Raw genomic sequence first — 16,101 nt, forward strand, 5'->3', positions numbered from 1 at the left:
CAGGAAGGATTTCCAATGCGTTTAAGAGAACATACAAAAAGGTTCTATCTAATTTCAACAGTATTTTTCAATTTATAATTCAAAAAAGGACTAAAAAACTACAACTCAAGCAGTGAATCATCTACTTCTACACTCATAACCCAAAAGGATATCCTACAACTAAAGCAGGAGTTGAAAAATTTGTTCAGAGGCATGTTGCAAACATGCTTATCATTTCAGCACACACTTTAAGACGAAAGTCAATTATTGTACTCATCTCCCAAGACAATTTGTTCATTTCAAGCAAAACCACAGTGATGGCTTTCATCATTTGACTGTAGAAAAAAAAAAACAACCCATAAAAGTTGTCTACTCTTATGGCTCAGCACTGAATCAACCAATGCACTCTGGACCAAGTAAAGGAAATAAGCATTTGGATATAAATTTGTTTAATCAAAGACAGTCTGCTTGAATTCACTGCTAATGCTAAGCTTTTAAAAATGTACAGGAATATATTTCACAATTCTTCACTTTATTCACAACTAGAATCTCATCCACTAATGATAGGGTCTATCATCATCCCTAAAAGTTGCATCAGGTTTTACCTTTGAGGATAAAAATTCCCAGGCTTCAAGTATGTTGGAACTGGACTACATGATTCCTGACAAAGACCTGGTGGGTTCTTAAAACAGAACCTAACAGTCATCTCTCCTATGCTTGGTCCTTAAGTTAACTCAGTGGCATGTGACTCCCTGTGCCTATGAGTCCTATGCCACTGGTGTAATATAAGAAGCCTAAGACCATGTGGGATATGCTATCACTTCTCTTCCTTGTGCCAAGGGCAATCCTTGGAAAACTGAATTAATGCTTGTGTCAGGAGGAGCTGCTGACAAAAACAAGTCAACAGTGAATGAGTAGAAGATCATATATGCCTCTAATTCAAAACTTGTCTACTGAAACTAGAAATAAAGACAGTGGAAAAATAAAGCAAATGGAGCTAAAAAAATTATGCACATTTACTCAGCAGTAAGCCTCATTAAACTTAGTGAAACTTGCTTCAGGGTAATCCTGTACAAGACTGGACAGTTACGATTTTATATCACAGTTTCACTCTAAGTTAAAACTGATAGATATCAAGATGTACTTAATTGATTGAGTCTCATGTACAAATCAACTGCACTAAAAACCAAAGTTAATGGATGAAATAATTTAGCAGGATAAGACACAATCATAATCAAATGGAACATCAAGATTTTTTTAAAAAAAAACCTAGGAGAAACTAGGACGGGATTCTAAACTCCAGTGACGTCAATATCTTATGGAATAAGATGGTAGTCTCTCTTCATTTTCAGAAGGTTTTATAAGCTAAATAATATAAACATATTAAGCAACAGAGAGGCCCCCTAAACCACTTATAAATACTAGAATTATAAGAATTTTGGGGAAATAGTGGAAGTAACTTATAAATTTAGGGAACGTGGATCATGGATCTGTACACAGACATAAACAAAACCAAATTCTAATGTAAAATAAATTATACCCACTTCTAAATTGTAAAAATTGTCCAAGCTTTAAAGCCATTTCCTATTTTTTTCCATTAAAGAGAAGGACTGCTGGGAAAACAAAAGTTGAGGCTCATGATTTTGATCTATGTGATACAACTACTCTCATACCCTTTTTCAGGAGAAAAAAACTGATAAATTATGTCCTTTTAGTGGGAACAAAGTAGGCCCTACAAAAAAACAACAACACCTTGTATATGAATGCAAAGAAAACAGCTAATGTAACTCCTTGCAAATGAAAGGAACATTTGTTTCAAATTATCCACTTTAGTGAGGTGTTTTAAAGGAGTATTCTGCTCATCAATGTAAACATGCTTCAAAAGCAAAATCTGAAATACTTAATGCAAATATTTTATTTGGGAGGATGAAATGTTTGTTTTCCTATCTTCCAGAAAGCCATGATTTCAAGGAAGCAAAGCCCAGATGAGATAATCCTAAATGTCTGGTGCACGAAGCATACTATATGGCAGGGATGGACAACAAATGGCCCTCCAAATGTTGCTGGACTATTACATTAACTGGAACTGGTGAGAGTTCAACAACATCTGGAGGGCTACAGGTCCCCATCCCTGCCACATGGAGTCTAACCACAATGGGGAATATTATTTGTCCCTAAAACGGAAAATATACATTATTCATTAAAATTTAACAAGGGATTCTGAACTAAAGTTACTGGGTTTGGCAATAAGCAAATGCGATGATGTTTTGATCAAGAAAATAAATTGTTGTATACTTCAAATGGTCTATCCTTAGTAATCAAGCTGTAACTGAATTGGATTTCTGGATTTATCATTTCACACCTTTCCAACCTTTGCAGTCCCACAACCACTGATGCATTCCATGGAAAATGTAATGACACAGGGAAGACAAGCCTGGCCCAGCCACCTGCATGGTGTTGGCTTCTCTGCCAGAAGAACACTTCACTCCGCTTTATAATTGCCAGTTGTCCAGCAACTGCAGGGCTAAAGGGAAGTATAATCTACCCTGATCCATCACTCTAAGGACAACTGGGATGTGTGTGCATTGGGGAGGGGTGACTTTATACCATCACCACATATACCATCAGCCAGCTTGAAGATCTTCATTGCAGAAGCCAGGCCACAAAGATTCAAATAAATCCCCATGATATGACATAATTCCCCATGATAGTCCGTTTTGGAAATGTGGAAAAGACTAGTATGAAAATGAAGTTAAACCCTGATCATCTAGTTCAGGGGTTGTCAACATGGTCCCTACTGTCCACTAGCAGGTGTTTCGGGATTCTAGGTGGGTGGTAGGGGGTTCTACGGCACAAGCTGAATCCTCCTTCCATCAATCACTGGTAAGGAAATTTTACCATCAAGAAAGATGAATTAGTGGGCGGTAGGTATAAAAAGGTTGACTATCCCTGATCTAGTCCAACCCTCTGCAATGAGGAATATGCAGCTGTCCCATATGTGGTGTTATCAGCAACATGCACTAACCAACTCCAACATTACACAGCAAAGAGCATGTGAAGGTTCTGCCCTTAGAACCAACTGCTTCCTTCTTTTATTAGAATCCACTCTGTTTGAAAGATAACTGATAAATTTAAAGTTTTGGATTGCTTTCTGTCCATAAGGAACAATGCCCAAGTAGAGAAATGATGTGGAATCTATAGGGAAGCACTATGACAGAAAACTGGCACATATTAACAAACTTAAAATAAAAACTAGTTCTCATAAAAAGTTATGACTATACCATAATAATTCATATTCCACACAATTATATTTTATGAAGGGCTGGTTCAGATATGTTGAGATGTGAAATAACTATCTCCATGCAGGTGTTCTTGGTATAGCAAGCAGCAGCATGTGGATTCCTATGAATCCATAAGCAAGCAGTCGCATGTAATTCCTATGACTGCTAAAAGTCTTTCTGAAGCTATCACAATCATGGCAATCTAAGCAATCATGGGTAACAAGGTACAGTACATACATATTTGCATTTCACAATGTAGAAAAGCACAAATCCCTAGACATCTGCGCAGAGGTAGGTGCTACACGTGTATGTCCCTGAACAGATATAATTGTGTGCTTGATACAACAGTGCTCTCTCAATTACATAATCTTATTAATACTATCTTCTGAATCAGCCATTCATTTTCAAAATACTATGTATCCAAAGCAGATGCATCTCAAGCATTTAATAACAAAGGGATGCAAAAAGACTTAGTTTTTAAATTAAATTATAGATAAAAAGAAAATAGAAAGTGGTGACAGAAGGGTTTTAAGTCACCAGCCCTGGAATATTATTTATTTATAAGCCAATTACATATGCCGCTATGGGTGTAAACTGGAAAACCTGTCCTGCGTGCAGAGCAACTATTTTCCTTGAACAAGTAGCTTCCGTAATAATCTTACATGCAGAGAATCATGCAGCCTATGTATGTGGTGCAATGGCTTATGCCATGGGTAGGCAAACTAAGGCCCAGGGGCTTGATGCGGCCCAATCACCTCAATCTAGCCCGCGGACAGGCCGGAAATCAGCATGTTTTTACATGAGTAGAATGTGTGCTTTTATTTAAAATGCATCTCTGGGTTATTTGTGGGGCATAGGAATTCATTCATTTCTCCCCCCCCAAAAAAAAATAATAGTCCGGCCCCCCACAAGGTCTGAGGGACAGTGGAACGACCCCCTGCTGAAAAAGTTTGTTGACCCCTGGCTTATGCAATGGTCTGCACTTCTATATATAAAAAGGCATGAGCAGCTATTGTCTTGCACAAAAAAACCCTCTCTGGATCACAGCCTAGGTCTTCAATTAGTACCAGAGACAAAAAGCAGGGCAGTGTGACATAATAATGCTAAGAAAGCAATATAAACCACATCCAACAACTTCCAGTTCCCAGGAGTACACTCTGCTCCGTGTAACTAGTGCCACCTCCCAGAATTATAAAGCATAGCAGGCAGCCTATTACAGAAACTGGGTGTAGCTTATGTCTGAAGTTGTTACTTTGCAAAACTTCTCTACAGAATACTCAGTCTGTTTCATTGTACAGAAAAGCTCAAAATAATTTTAACAGCCACAGTCTAACAATGCTGGCAACGTAACTCCTTTCTAAAAAGTGACTAATCTCATGCAAGAAATGCAGCCTTTCTTCTTAACATACCATGCCTTTAAATACTAGAGTTAAACAGCAGGCAATACCGATTATCAATTATGATCCAAACAACCCCATACATTGGGGATTTTCCTTGGGATTTGTATAAAAAGAGATTCTATTTCCACTAAAAATGAAACAGAACAAAGATAAACCTTAAGTAAATGATGGCACTATGTAGATTGGAGAAATATCTGGATTATATTACATTGCATTATAAGTTATAGCAAACAAGTGAAACCTGAAACAAATTTTTCAGTGCATCCTCGTCTCCTAACAGGAATGATCCAGGCAGGGGTTCTTGCTAGGCAGGGATGACCTCCTCCAGGATTCTATAAGCTACAAAGAGCTCCTAACACAGGGCATTCCTCTTCTCCACTAGTCCTGTGCAATATCTGGTTTTCAACATTTTGATATATCACTAACTAAACATCATCATACAGTGGTACCTCACAACTCAAATGGCTCCGTTCTCAAACATTTTGGCTCCCAAACGCCGAAAACCTGGAAGTGCTCCAGTTTTCAAATGTTCTTCGAAACATGGAAGTCCAACACGGCTTCCACTGTGCAAAAACAGAGGTGTTGATCAACAGAGCTACCCGAAGCCTGGGTGCAACTGCTCAGCACGCCCGGGCTTCGGGGTAGAGGCAGCTCTGCGCAAGCCATGGGAGCGCTCCCGCGGCTTGCGCAGAGCTACCCGAAGCCCGGGCGCGACTGCTCAGCACGCCCAGGCTTCGGGATAGAGGCAGCTCTGCGCAAGCCGTGGGAGCCCGGCGGGAACTCCCGCAGGCTCCCAAGGCTTGCGGATAGCTTCCTGAAGCCTGGAGAGCGAGAGGGGTCGCTCTCACTCTTCAGGCTTCAGCGAAAGCCTGCATTCGCCCCATAGGACGCACACACGTTTCCCCTTCATTTTTGGAGGGGGAAAAGTGCATCCTATAGGGCGAAAAATACGGTATATCACCTAGCCCTATTCTCCACCATACACCCACACTCATTTTATTTTTCCAACTGGTACAGTGGTACCTTGCTTTGAGTCCAGGATCAGTTCCGGAGCACTGGACGCTCCAAGAAAGGGATGCTCGACAAAGTGCCGCTCTGCACATACGTGCGGAGTGGTTTTACGCTTCTGCGCGATTTAGCGCTTCTGCACATGTGCGAGCAGCAAACCCAGAAGTAACCCATTCCGGTACTTCTGGGTTTTCCGCGGACATTTACCGAAATGGATGGTTGACGGGGCGGACATTCACAGAGATATTTCTGTACTCGATTTCCAATGGTTTCTGAGCACGGGGTTGGAGTTTTCTGCCCCTTAGTTCTGCATGGTTCCCCTGAGCATGCCAATATTCTACTTGTTTTTCAGTGGACCCATGTTGCCTCTGTATCTGTCAGCACTCGCCACCTGAGTTTCAGAGGCATGTATAATCATACCTCATGCTATGGACGCTTCAGGTTACGTCTTTTCAGGTTGCATCCTGCGGCGACCCGGAAGTACTGGAAAGGGTTACTTCCGGGTTTCGCCGCTCGGGCATGTGCACACCGCGCACCTGCACAGATACGGCGCTTCAGGTTGCGCTCTTTTCAGGTTGCGAACGGGCCTCCGGAACGGATCCCGTTCTCAACCAGAGGTACCACTGTAGAGTCACTGATTAACACAGTGATTTACAAAATACATGATGAGCTTACTCATGTAAACTTCTGACACAGGGCAAGGAAATGGAGGTAGAGTTAAAGGCGGGAGGAACATGCATGTATTTCAATTACACATACACCAATATATATATACACAGACCCCTAACATGTTCCAAATAGTTAGGAGTACTGCAGAAGACAATTATTTATCCTATACTAATGGTTGACAATGGTAATTCAATATTATAATTATTATTATTTAACAATTTATACATTACTTTTCCACAAATGTACAAAAGGCAGTTTACAGAAATCAAGATACCACAAAATAAAACAAAACTACAACCTAAAAACAAGACAAAATGTCTAATTATAAAATATCATAATTAGAAATATTCACCAGAGAAGGGATGTCCAACTGGTAGATCTCTGGCTGGCTAATCCTGGGATCCTTATTGTGTACAAAAAGTTACGGGGGGAAAGCTAAAAACCTCTGTGCAATCCTCCCCCTAAAACGCTCAACAACACTGGGAACTTCCCTCCTAAAAAAAGCTCAGGCAATCCACCCACCCCATGCACGCTCTTCCTCCCTCCAATGACAATAGGTAGATCACTGCCAGTTTTTTTTATACTGGGAATAGATCACAGTCTCTTGGGAGTTGGACATGCCTGTACTAGAGGATATATCACATCCCTGGGTGTCTGGTTTCAGACTTCAAAAGATTCATCCATACATAGGAGAAGAAAATAATTCATAATACTAAATATTCATTCGTTTTTTATACATGCACTACCTGAACATAATGCGTTCTCAGGAAATTGTTTGTTAGGTGAGCGTTCGCATAATGAGTCAATTGATTCCTATGCAACAATTTCTAATGTGTCCCCAACCACTGAATTTTGAGCCCAAAATGACAAGAAAACCTGGGGAAACAGAGGAAAACATTCTGAAACTTGCAAAATGCAAACAAGGAAGGAAAAAATGCTCTCTTATTTGTCTGAGCTCTCCCCCTCCCTCCTTCCCACCATTGTTTCAGCTGAAATGGCTTGAGGACCAGCAAAATGCAAAAAGTTAATCTTGCTTAAGACTGCTTAGTCTTGCATGCAGGTCTGGCTGTTTGGATATCTGATTCTGAAATATGTACAGCAAGTTTTAGATACTAATTGCTTGTGTTTGGATAAGTGAATTTTTGTATAACACACATTTGGATAGCAGGACCTGTGTGTATATGTAAGTTGACAAGTGTATATATATCCTATCACAAAATGGTGCTTACATGGACTTCAGAGTAAATCTAACTGGTCATTAGAATAAATACAATAACATTTAAAAGATTTAATGATACAAGAAAGCACAATAATTTTAAACAAATATATTTCAATTATTTCCTACCATTGCAAAAATGAATAGAATATGAACTTCTCTTCTGAGCTTTGAGGAATTCCAGTGTAGCTCCACTAAGCTTAATAGTCACCATTGCTAATGTCCATGATGCATGCCAGACATCATTTTCAAGCAATTTACATTTCTTTTAACAAGGATACTGTAGGAAAGAGACAACAGAATTAAGAAAAAGTCAGTGTATTTACTGTCCATATGGCATGGCATATGACAACCTTCAAAGTATTCACTCTTTCCTGTTTGCAAACAATGTAGGTTAAAAAAGAGTATGGAGGACGACAACTTTTTAATGATGGTTCTACACTTACCTACAGGGCCAATTCCAAAATGTGGTCCCATTGGATTTCTGCTTTATCCCACAACATATTTGATGATCCCACAAGGTTTCATCTTATCCCCATGTTAAATACCTATTTGAATCTGCTAAGCGAAGTAGTTCGAGTTGGAGTGTATTGTCATCCATTTGGAAATGACACAAAGCTCCATTTGACATTCTCTTCAGAGCCTGGTGGGAATAGACCAGTGTCTGGATGCAAACAAGCTGAGATTCAATCCAGACAAAACTGGCAGAGTTTGTAAGATGTTCATCAGCTTGGATGAGTGGGATTCAACACTGCCTTAGAATGACCAAGGACCAAGGCTGAGGTTGCTACTAGAACAATCATTTTCACTGAAGGCTCAAGTGGCACATGTGGCACAGAATGCCTTCTAACAGTTTAGGATGGTATTTATTAAGACATCAAATGCAGGTGGATAATCTAGTTGACATAATCCACTAGTTGAAAAGCAGTGCTCTATATTATCACAATCATGCTTTAATTGTTACAGCAATCAGTTAGCAGGGATACTTGGTAAGTGTGTGGGGGTATGGGTTTGGGTGTATGTATATATACACACTTTTTTCCTAGAGTGAACTTGTTCAATTCACCAAAACAAAGTATTTTTACCTCCCTATTACATTTATAATAGTCTTAAACTAACAAAAACCTCTCACTACAGGAGAAAAACATGGCATTTGGCCTCTCAGACTCTCACACAAACAGAAAAGCAATATCTCTAGCAATATCTTTTGCAAGGACACAAAAATTCCCTGCAATTCCTCTAATAAGTAGCCTCATTAGAGAGAGAAAGCCTCACACTATCATATGACCATTCCCAGAGACACTCTTGCCAAAGATACTATCATTTCCTAAGTGGTGTGAAATATACATAAATCACAGATTTGGTAGTTGAGGAGGAAGAGTTATTTTTTCACATGTCCGTAAATGGATTGTTTTGGTTCTGTTTTCCTTACCACCAATTAGCAAAGGTAGCCTCCATGCTACCTACAGTTAAAATACAGTGGTGCCTCTAGTTATGAACTTAATTCGTTCCGGAGGTCCGTTAAGACCTGAAACTGTTAAGGTTAAGACCTGAAATTGTTCTTAACTAGAGGCGTGCTTACGCTAATGAGGCCTCTTGCTGCTGCTGCGGGCACATGATTTCCGTTCTCATCCTGGGGCAAAGTTCTCAACTTGAGATAGCTCTTCCAGGTTAGCGGAGTTTGTAACCTGAAGCGTTTGTAACCTGAGGCGCTTGTAACTCGAGGTACCAGTGTAAGTCACAGAACACTGCATTCCTTGTATTGCTAGTACAACAGGTTCCAATATATTCACCCCAATAACGTGCAGAAGGCTTTCTCCTCTTTTCAGTATTCAGCGTAGTCAAACTTCCTGCTTTTATCAGACATACCACAGGTAGCACAAACACCACAAATTTGTGCTATGCCGGGACAGGGCTATGGCATAGAACTAAGCCAGTATGGGGCTACCTAAGTACACAGTGCGCACTAGAACTGTGTAAGTTTGGAAATAATAAGCTACAGTTCTTCAAAGTCATGTGATTTTTTTACCTCTCAATTCATTTAATATCCTTCATCACTATGCAGTATTCTAAGTAGAGTACAGATAAAGTAAGGTTTGCTTCATCACCTTCAAGAGCAAGAGTCTACAATATTCTCCTAGAAGTAATGTGGAGAACAGTTGCTGGCAGAAACTTGATAACTACATTTTTACACCAAGTCAGATGAGAAAATAAGTTGTGAACTGTCAATGGATGGTTTTTTGGATCAGGAACCTAAGTTCATCACTTTTGTACCCACTGCTGTGCAAGACAGGTTTATACAGAAGTAATGGTGGGTTGGGATTAGTCACATTCTGGCAATATGTGGCTAGTACTCCATAGATTGCCTGGGGGATTTTTCCTAAAATATGCTCATCCTATGGAAGTTCTCTATTCCAAAAGATAGTTTTGTGTCATACATTCTAAATGTGAGAGAAGGAAGGGGGGAAATAAACAACATTATTTGCCATGATAAACCAACGTAAGAAATCAAACATCCAAATTCCACACACTTTAAAAGTAGAACTAGAGTTTAATTCCATTCCAGCCTCTTTTGCCAGAGATTGAATACTAACTCATTTGATCTTACAAAACATCTAAGTATTTATTAGTTACATTTTCATGCCTTTGTGAGAATCTGTGGGCATTTATGATTTTTTAAAACTTATGTCAAAGTTTCACTATCAGCAATGTTATCATAATAAACTGGCTATTCTTTGTTTTGCTTTGTATTTCCCCAAATACAAATGTAAACGTATATCAAATAGCCATTAGCAACATTCCTCACAAATGCAATACAGTATAAGCCTTCCACAGATCACATGAGGCACTCCTCCAATCAAGTATGAAGAAGCTGAATGAGGAGCTATATGAAATAGCTTACATGTATAACCAATATTGCTACACAATTGTGAAAGGCCACTCTAATAGGATATTACTATGCACTAGAAATGTTAAATTAAAATCATAGTTAGCCTGCGCAAAAAATAACCAGCTATTTCTGAATATATGGGCCATGTAAAATAAAATGCTTTCTATTAGGAGGTAATTGTGCATTAAATCTAGTTCTGAAAACATGATTAAATTATAGAAATGAAATTAAAATATAAAATTTAAGCATGGGGGAATGATGGCTCGCCATCTTACTAACTTCGTGCAATGTTAAAAATGTGTAAAATAGGTAAACGTACAGTTGATAAACTAGAAGTCTGTCCAGCTTGTCAAGGCATACTGCAAGAACCTCCTCGGTTATCCAAAGAGGACTCTGGGTAATATATACCAGCTGCTTAATTACACACCTAACATGCACACTGTGCTATTTTAATGATAATTTTGCCGTTAAGTTTTTCCTAGGAAATATTTTGTGCATTTTCCCAAAACAAACAAAAAATTATTGCACCATCCCTAGCACACTACAGTGGCACCTCGGATTAAGTACTTAATTCGTTCCAGAGGTCCGTACTTAACCTGAAACTGTTCTTAACCTGAAGCACCACTTTAGCTAATGGGGCTTCCCGCTGCTGCCGCGCCGCCGGAGCACAATTTCTGTTCTCATCCTGAAGCAAAGTACTTAACCTGAAGCACTATTTCTGGGTTAGCGGAGACTGTAACCTGAAGTGTATGTAACCTGAAGCATATGTAACCCAAGGTACCACTGTACACATAAGTCTGGTTCACACATTATTATTTCCTACATTTTGCCAAAAAGGAGACCAAGGCAGCTAGCTATGATCATAACACTAAGCCATGGTTTGTTTGATTGTTCAAACCTAGCAGCTTAACTATCACTTGCTTAATGCTAGAATCTTGATTTATATTAATTAGCATTACATGTGAATCTGGCACCCTTCCTTAAACTTTTTTTTTTTGTGTAACCCCCAACCTAGATGCTAATGAAACATGAAGCAACAGCAGCAAGAAAACAAAACAAACTTGGGAGAAATAAGTTAGGACTTGTCTGATCGCCTGTGAGACAATTCATAGCTAACTCGTGGTCTGTTAAACAAACCATGGCTTTGTGTTATGTGAGAACAATATCATAGCAAGGAAACACATTGACATTTTATTGACATCTTTGAAGATACTTTAATATCAATCTTCTTAATATTAGCTGAGACTCTGGAGACCTATATATGTTTTCTGAAGGCTGAAATCCTAAGTACAATTACTTGGGAGTAGCTCCCGTTAAATACACAAGCTATAAAAAGTTGAGAGAACAATGCAATAGCCAAGGCCAAGAACTGCTGCAGCAACAAATAACTACTTAGGATAGAGTACAATAACTTGTTTATGAAAATTATACAATGAGAGCTACAAAGTGCTTTTCTACAGTACAAAGTGAAATAAAGAAAGCAAAAATAGCTTGTAGGAATTCAAGCCTAACCACCAATCCAAGCATTTTTCAGTGAACCTGGGTTAAGAAATATAGGAATTATTATATGCATTTGTATGTAACCTTCCATTGGCTCCTAAAGATCCACTCTTCCACAGAAAAAGAGTGAGAAAAGAGCAAATTGGACTGAAGAAGTAGGGGAATGAGATACTTAACACCATCTTCCCTCTCAAATTCCTTCTCCTATTCTGCAAGGTGCAAATGTGTGTTTGCAAAGAAAAAACACATCTAGGACAATATTGTGTTTGTGGGTCAAACTTAAATAGCATACCATTACTGTATGACACTTATTTAGAGAATTTGGCTAGCTTTTAGAACTCTAGCATTCTCAACATTCCACTGTATCAGGCTCCCCCAACCTTCGGCCCTCCAGATGTTTCGGCCTACAACTCCCATGATCCCTAGCTAACAGGACCAGTTGTCAGGGATGATGGGAATTGTAGTCCAAAACTTCTGGAGGGCCAAAGGTTGGGGTGCCTGCACTATATTTTAACAAGCAATTGCACTTGTTTCTTTCTTGTCTAGTTGGGTCACCAGCTTTTTCAATAATTTCAACTATTTCTGTAAAATTTAACAAAACCAGAATTATTCATATAATTGCAGGAGCAGTTGTAGCCAACCAAGTCATAATCTTAATTTGAGATCACCCATAAACAGCAGAAATAGAACTGCAGTTAAGGATACTTGCTAATAAAGTTACTGTAAAACGAATGCAATCTACAAATTAAAAATGAACAACAGCAAAAATTGTACTACTAAAATTCAGACCTCAAAATACCTAATTTGCAACTAATATGCAACATGTGTGACAGTTAAAACACATTGCAAAGAGAAAATGCATTATTTTGAACTTCCCTCACAAACTTTATATAAAATTATACTAGGCATATATTGCATTAAAACTTGTTAGAGGATGGAGCAAAAGAACTGTTGGGGGGGGGGGATAGTGCTTAAAAATGGAAAGTGTAATACTGGTGGTCAACAAAAGAGGTTTTAGGACTCTCTCAAGGCAAATCTAAAAAACGAAAGGGAGAAATGTGCTAAGAGGAAGTGGAAGGACATGTGGATCCAGAATTGATCTCCACAATCACTTACGAACTCACTGTTAAGACCGTGTTCATGTTAGGTAATCTTACTCGGCTACTAGTGATCACCAAAGAGAAAAGGAGATTCAAACAATCCAGGACAAACCAAGTTGACTGTGCAAGTTTACAGAGGAATGCACAACCCTGCACAAGCGGCACCTAAGGCAAAGATTTGTAAATGTATTGCAGCATGTACTTTGCAAGCAAAAGCCCATTTCATCAAAGAAAATGGTGACTACAAGTAGAACCATGTGGCTCTGCAGATGTTCCTGGACTCGAATCAGGCTCGGTCAGGGTGTTGTAACACAGTAACATCTGGAGGGCCACAGGCTCCCTTCGTTTTCTACATAAAATCTACTGTGGGTAATATCGTGCTCAGCAGTCAACAGCAAGTGGTGCAAAATATGCGTTCAGAAACTAACAATAATGTACTCTGCCAGCCTGCTTACCTTTGCTTTTTCTAGAATACCTTACGGGCTTTAAAAAAAAAAAAAAAGTTTGATAACCAAACTTGTGAGGCAGTGCAGCAGAGAACAGGATTGGCAAACAGGGCTCCAAATTAGGGCTGTTTCATGGTGTTTATTTTGCTGGGTCTAGTTTTCCTAAGGAACTTGCCTTGCAGGCCAAATTGTCTCCCAGAGCTGATCGCCTCAGTTACAAGTCTTTTAGCACATAACACCCACTACTATAAGATACTCAACTAAGGCAAGTCGGAAGTAGCCATGTGGCCCTGACTAAGGTATTTTGAACCAAAGGTGGGCATTGGAGGTGGTCGAACTTTGCGGGAAGAGGTTCCATGGAACGGTTTTAAAGGGCTGAGGAGCCAAGTGGGCTGTCCCAAGGAGCATCAATAAAAAGATGACATGGGGGCGCCCTCAAGACTATGTGGGAACCTGTGGTGAGAACCTGAGGCGCGGTGATGGGGGGGGGGGCGCCACGGAGCGGCAGTTTTGACTGTGGTGAAAGCGCAGGGGGGAGGGGAGGAGCCCGACGCGCACAAAACTCTCGCAGGTCTAACTCCCCGTGACGTTCAGCCCCGCCCCCACGCGCGTCGACGGACTTAAAGAGGCCGGGCCTAAAGGAGCTCACGGCGCGCCGCCCCCTCCCTCTCTCTCTCCCCCTCCCACCCACCTCGCTTCCCGGTTGCCCGTTACCATTATTACCCATCACTCTCAGCGCAGCGCCGCCATCCTGCCTCCGGCCAGCTCCCACGGGAACTAGGGCTGACCTCGCGAGAACTCCCACCTCAACGCGCGCGCACACCCCTCCCCCTGCCTCCTGCGAGCCCCAACATGGCGGAAGCGTCGCGCACGTGTCCGCGTGTCCCAGATATACTGTATATACACAACAGCGCCCGCAGTACGCCGTGCGCGCTCCCCCGCGCACGTGGAAAATGGGAGGGCGGACGGACAGAAAGGAGGGAGAGCAAAATGGTCAATGGCTGAGGGAAAGGAGCGGTTACGTCGCCGCGCACGCGCACGACGCACCTTTCGGTTCAGCAGCTGGGATTCGAACGAGGCGCGCGAGCCTCCTCCTCTCCCCCTCCCGCTCCCGCACGCGCAGGTCACATGGGGATATAATACCTCCCCCCTCCTTCTCTTGTTCGCGCTCTCTCCCTCTCCGCGCTCCTTCCCCCGGCCCCCTCCTCTCACCCGCCGCACCATCCGGGTCTCTCCGCCTCACCAGTTTCACCCCCCCCCCCGCGCGCGCGCTCGCCCCAAGGGAGGCGGCCTGACCTGGTTGCTGAGAGACGCGAAACTCAGCCCGGTGGGACCGAAGCAGCGGCTTCTTGTTCACTTCGGTTCCTCTCAGCGGCAGCCGCATCAGACGTCAGCGCTCGCTCGCTCATCCGCCCCCCCCCACTCTACCCAACGGCCGCTTGACTCCCTTCAGCGCCGCGCGGCGGCGGCTCCGCTTCCGCTTCCTTCCCTGTCTCCCTCCCTCACCCGCCTCCCTCCCCCCCCCCCAGCCCCATTCCCTGCGCAGCCCGCGAGTGGGGGCCGCTCCCTGCAGCTCCGCCTGCTGGTAAACGCAGGGAGGCGACGGAGGCGGGAAAGAGGCTCGCGACGGAGCCGCCCTGGAGCTGGTGGGTAGAGCCGTTGCGGCTCTTCGTAACTCTTGCCAGTGCCCTGTTTTCAGTATTAGCAACCCCCCAAAAATCTGGAAGCATCCCAAAATGACATATTATTGAGGCGAGAATCCTCCCACTGCGCCGCAGTTTTGTGCCCACCAGAAGTTTCTCTTGGGGGGGCTTCCTGCCATCAGGTGGGGGATGGGTTGGGGAGTTGACGAAAATGGGGCAGAGGCGTCTCCTATTGACATAGGAGCCAAAATATGATAGACATTGCCATTCAAATAGTGTGCGCGCACCCCGTTCTGTGGGACGGGGCTCCCCCCCCCCCCAATATTTTATTCAAGTTGGCACCCCTGCCCATGAGCCACTTCCAGTTGGGCTTCGTTGAACCCGAAGTCTCTGTTGCCACAAGGAAACATCTGGTTGCTCATTCAAGCAGGCAAAACTGGAAATCACCCGTTGATCTGAGAGAAATGCCTGTTTTGGATAGCTCCGTAATAACAGGAAAGTTGCCACAATGGTGATGGGATGATGCTCGCCATATTATTCCAATGTTAGATATTAACTAGTTTGTCCTGATTAACCGGCTCTTATCGGTTGGGGGGGTGTGCACTCTGCAGCATAAGATTATGAAAGTCCGGGTTTAAAGTACTCGGTGTCTGCAAATTGGGGGGTAGAAAGGTTTTGCCCCCAAGCAAAGGAAATATTGCCACATGGTATACAATTATAGAATTGTAAAGCTGGAAGGGAGCACAAGGGTCATTAATTACTAATATTATTAATATTATTATTATTTTTTATTATTCTAGTATTTATACCCCATCCATCTGGCTGGGTTTCCCCAGCCACTCTGGGTGGCTTACAACATACCGTATTTTTCTGTGTCTTGGACGAGGATTTTTGACTCAAAAATCACGTCAAAAAACTGGGGCCACCCAATACACGGATAGTGGCATGGGGTGGGAGAAGCGGGGCACC

General features: G+C 42.0%; 1 protein-coding gene across 21 annotated transcripts in view; it reads right to left on the reverse strand.

Moving 5' to 3' along the window:
- ZZZ3 (zinc finger ZZ-type containing 3) overlaps positions 1 to 15,046 on the reverse strand; it is a 38,045-nt gene extending 22,999 nt beyond the window's left edge. For 4 of the 21 annotated variants that reach the window (XM_083448381.1, XM_083448375.1, XM_083448391.1 and 1 more), the window contains exons 1-2: positions 14,786 to 15,046; positions 7,683 to 7,833 (exon numbers count right to left, since the gene is read on the reverse strand). The gene's annotated coding sequence lies outside the window, so the exon portion shown is untranslated. Of the gene's footprint in view, positions 1 to 7,682; positions 7,834 to 14,180; positions 14,560 to 14,785 lie in introns of those variants that run through there. The other 17 variants (XM_083448386.1, XM_083448380.1, XM_083448378.1 and 14 more) reach the window with 10 other exon arrangements.
- Between the last annotated feature and the right edge of the window lie 1,055 nt (positions 15,047 to 16,101).

The sequence above is a fragment of the Podarcis tiliguerta genome (genome assembly GCF_965153285.1).
Source record: "Podarcis tiliguerta genome assembly, chromosome: 6".
NCBI classification, from domain to species: domain Eukaryota; kingdom Metazoa; phylum Chordata; class Lepidosauria; order Squamata; family Lacertidae; genus Podarcis; species Podarcis tiliguerta.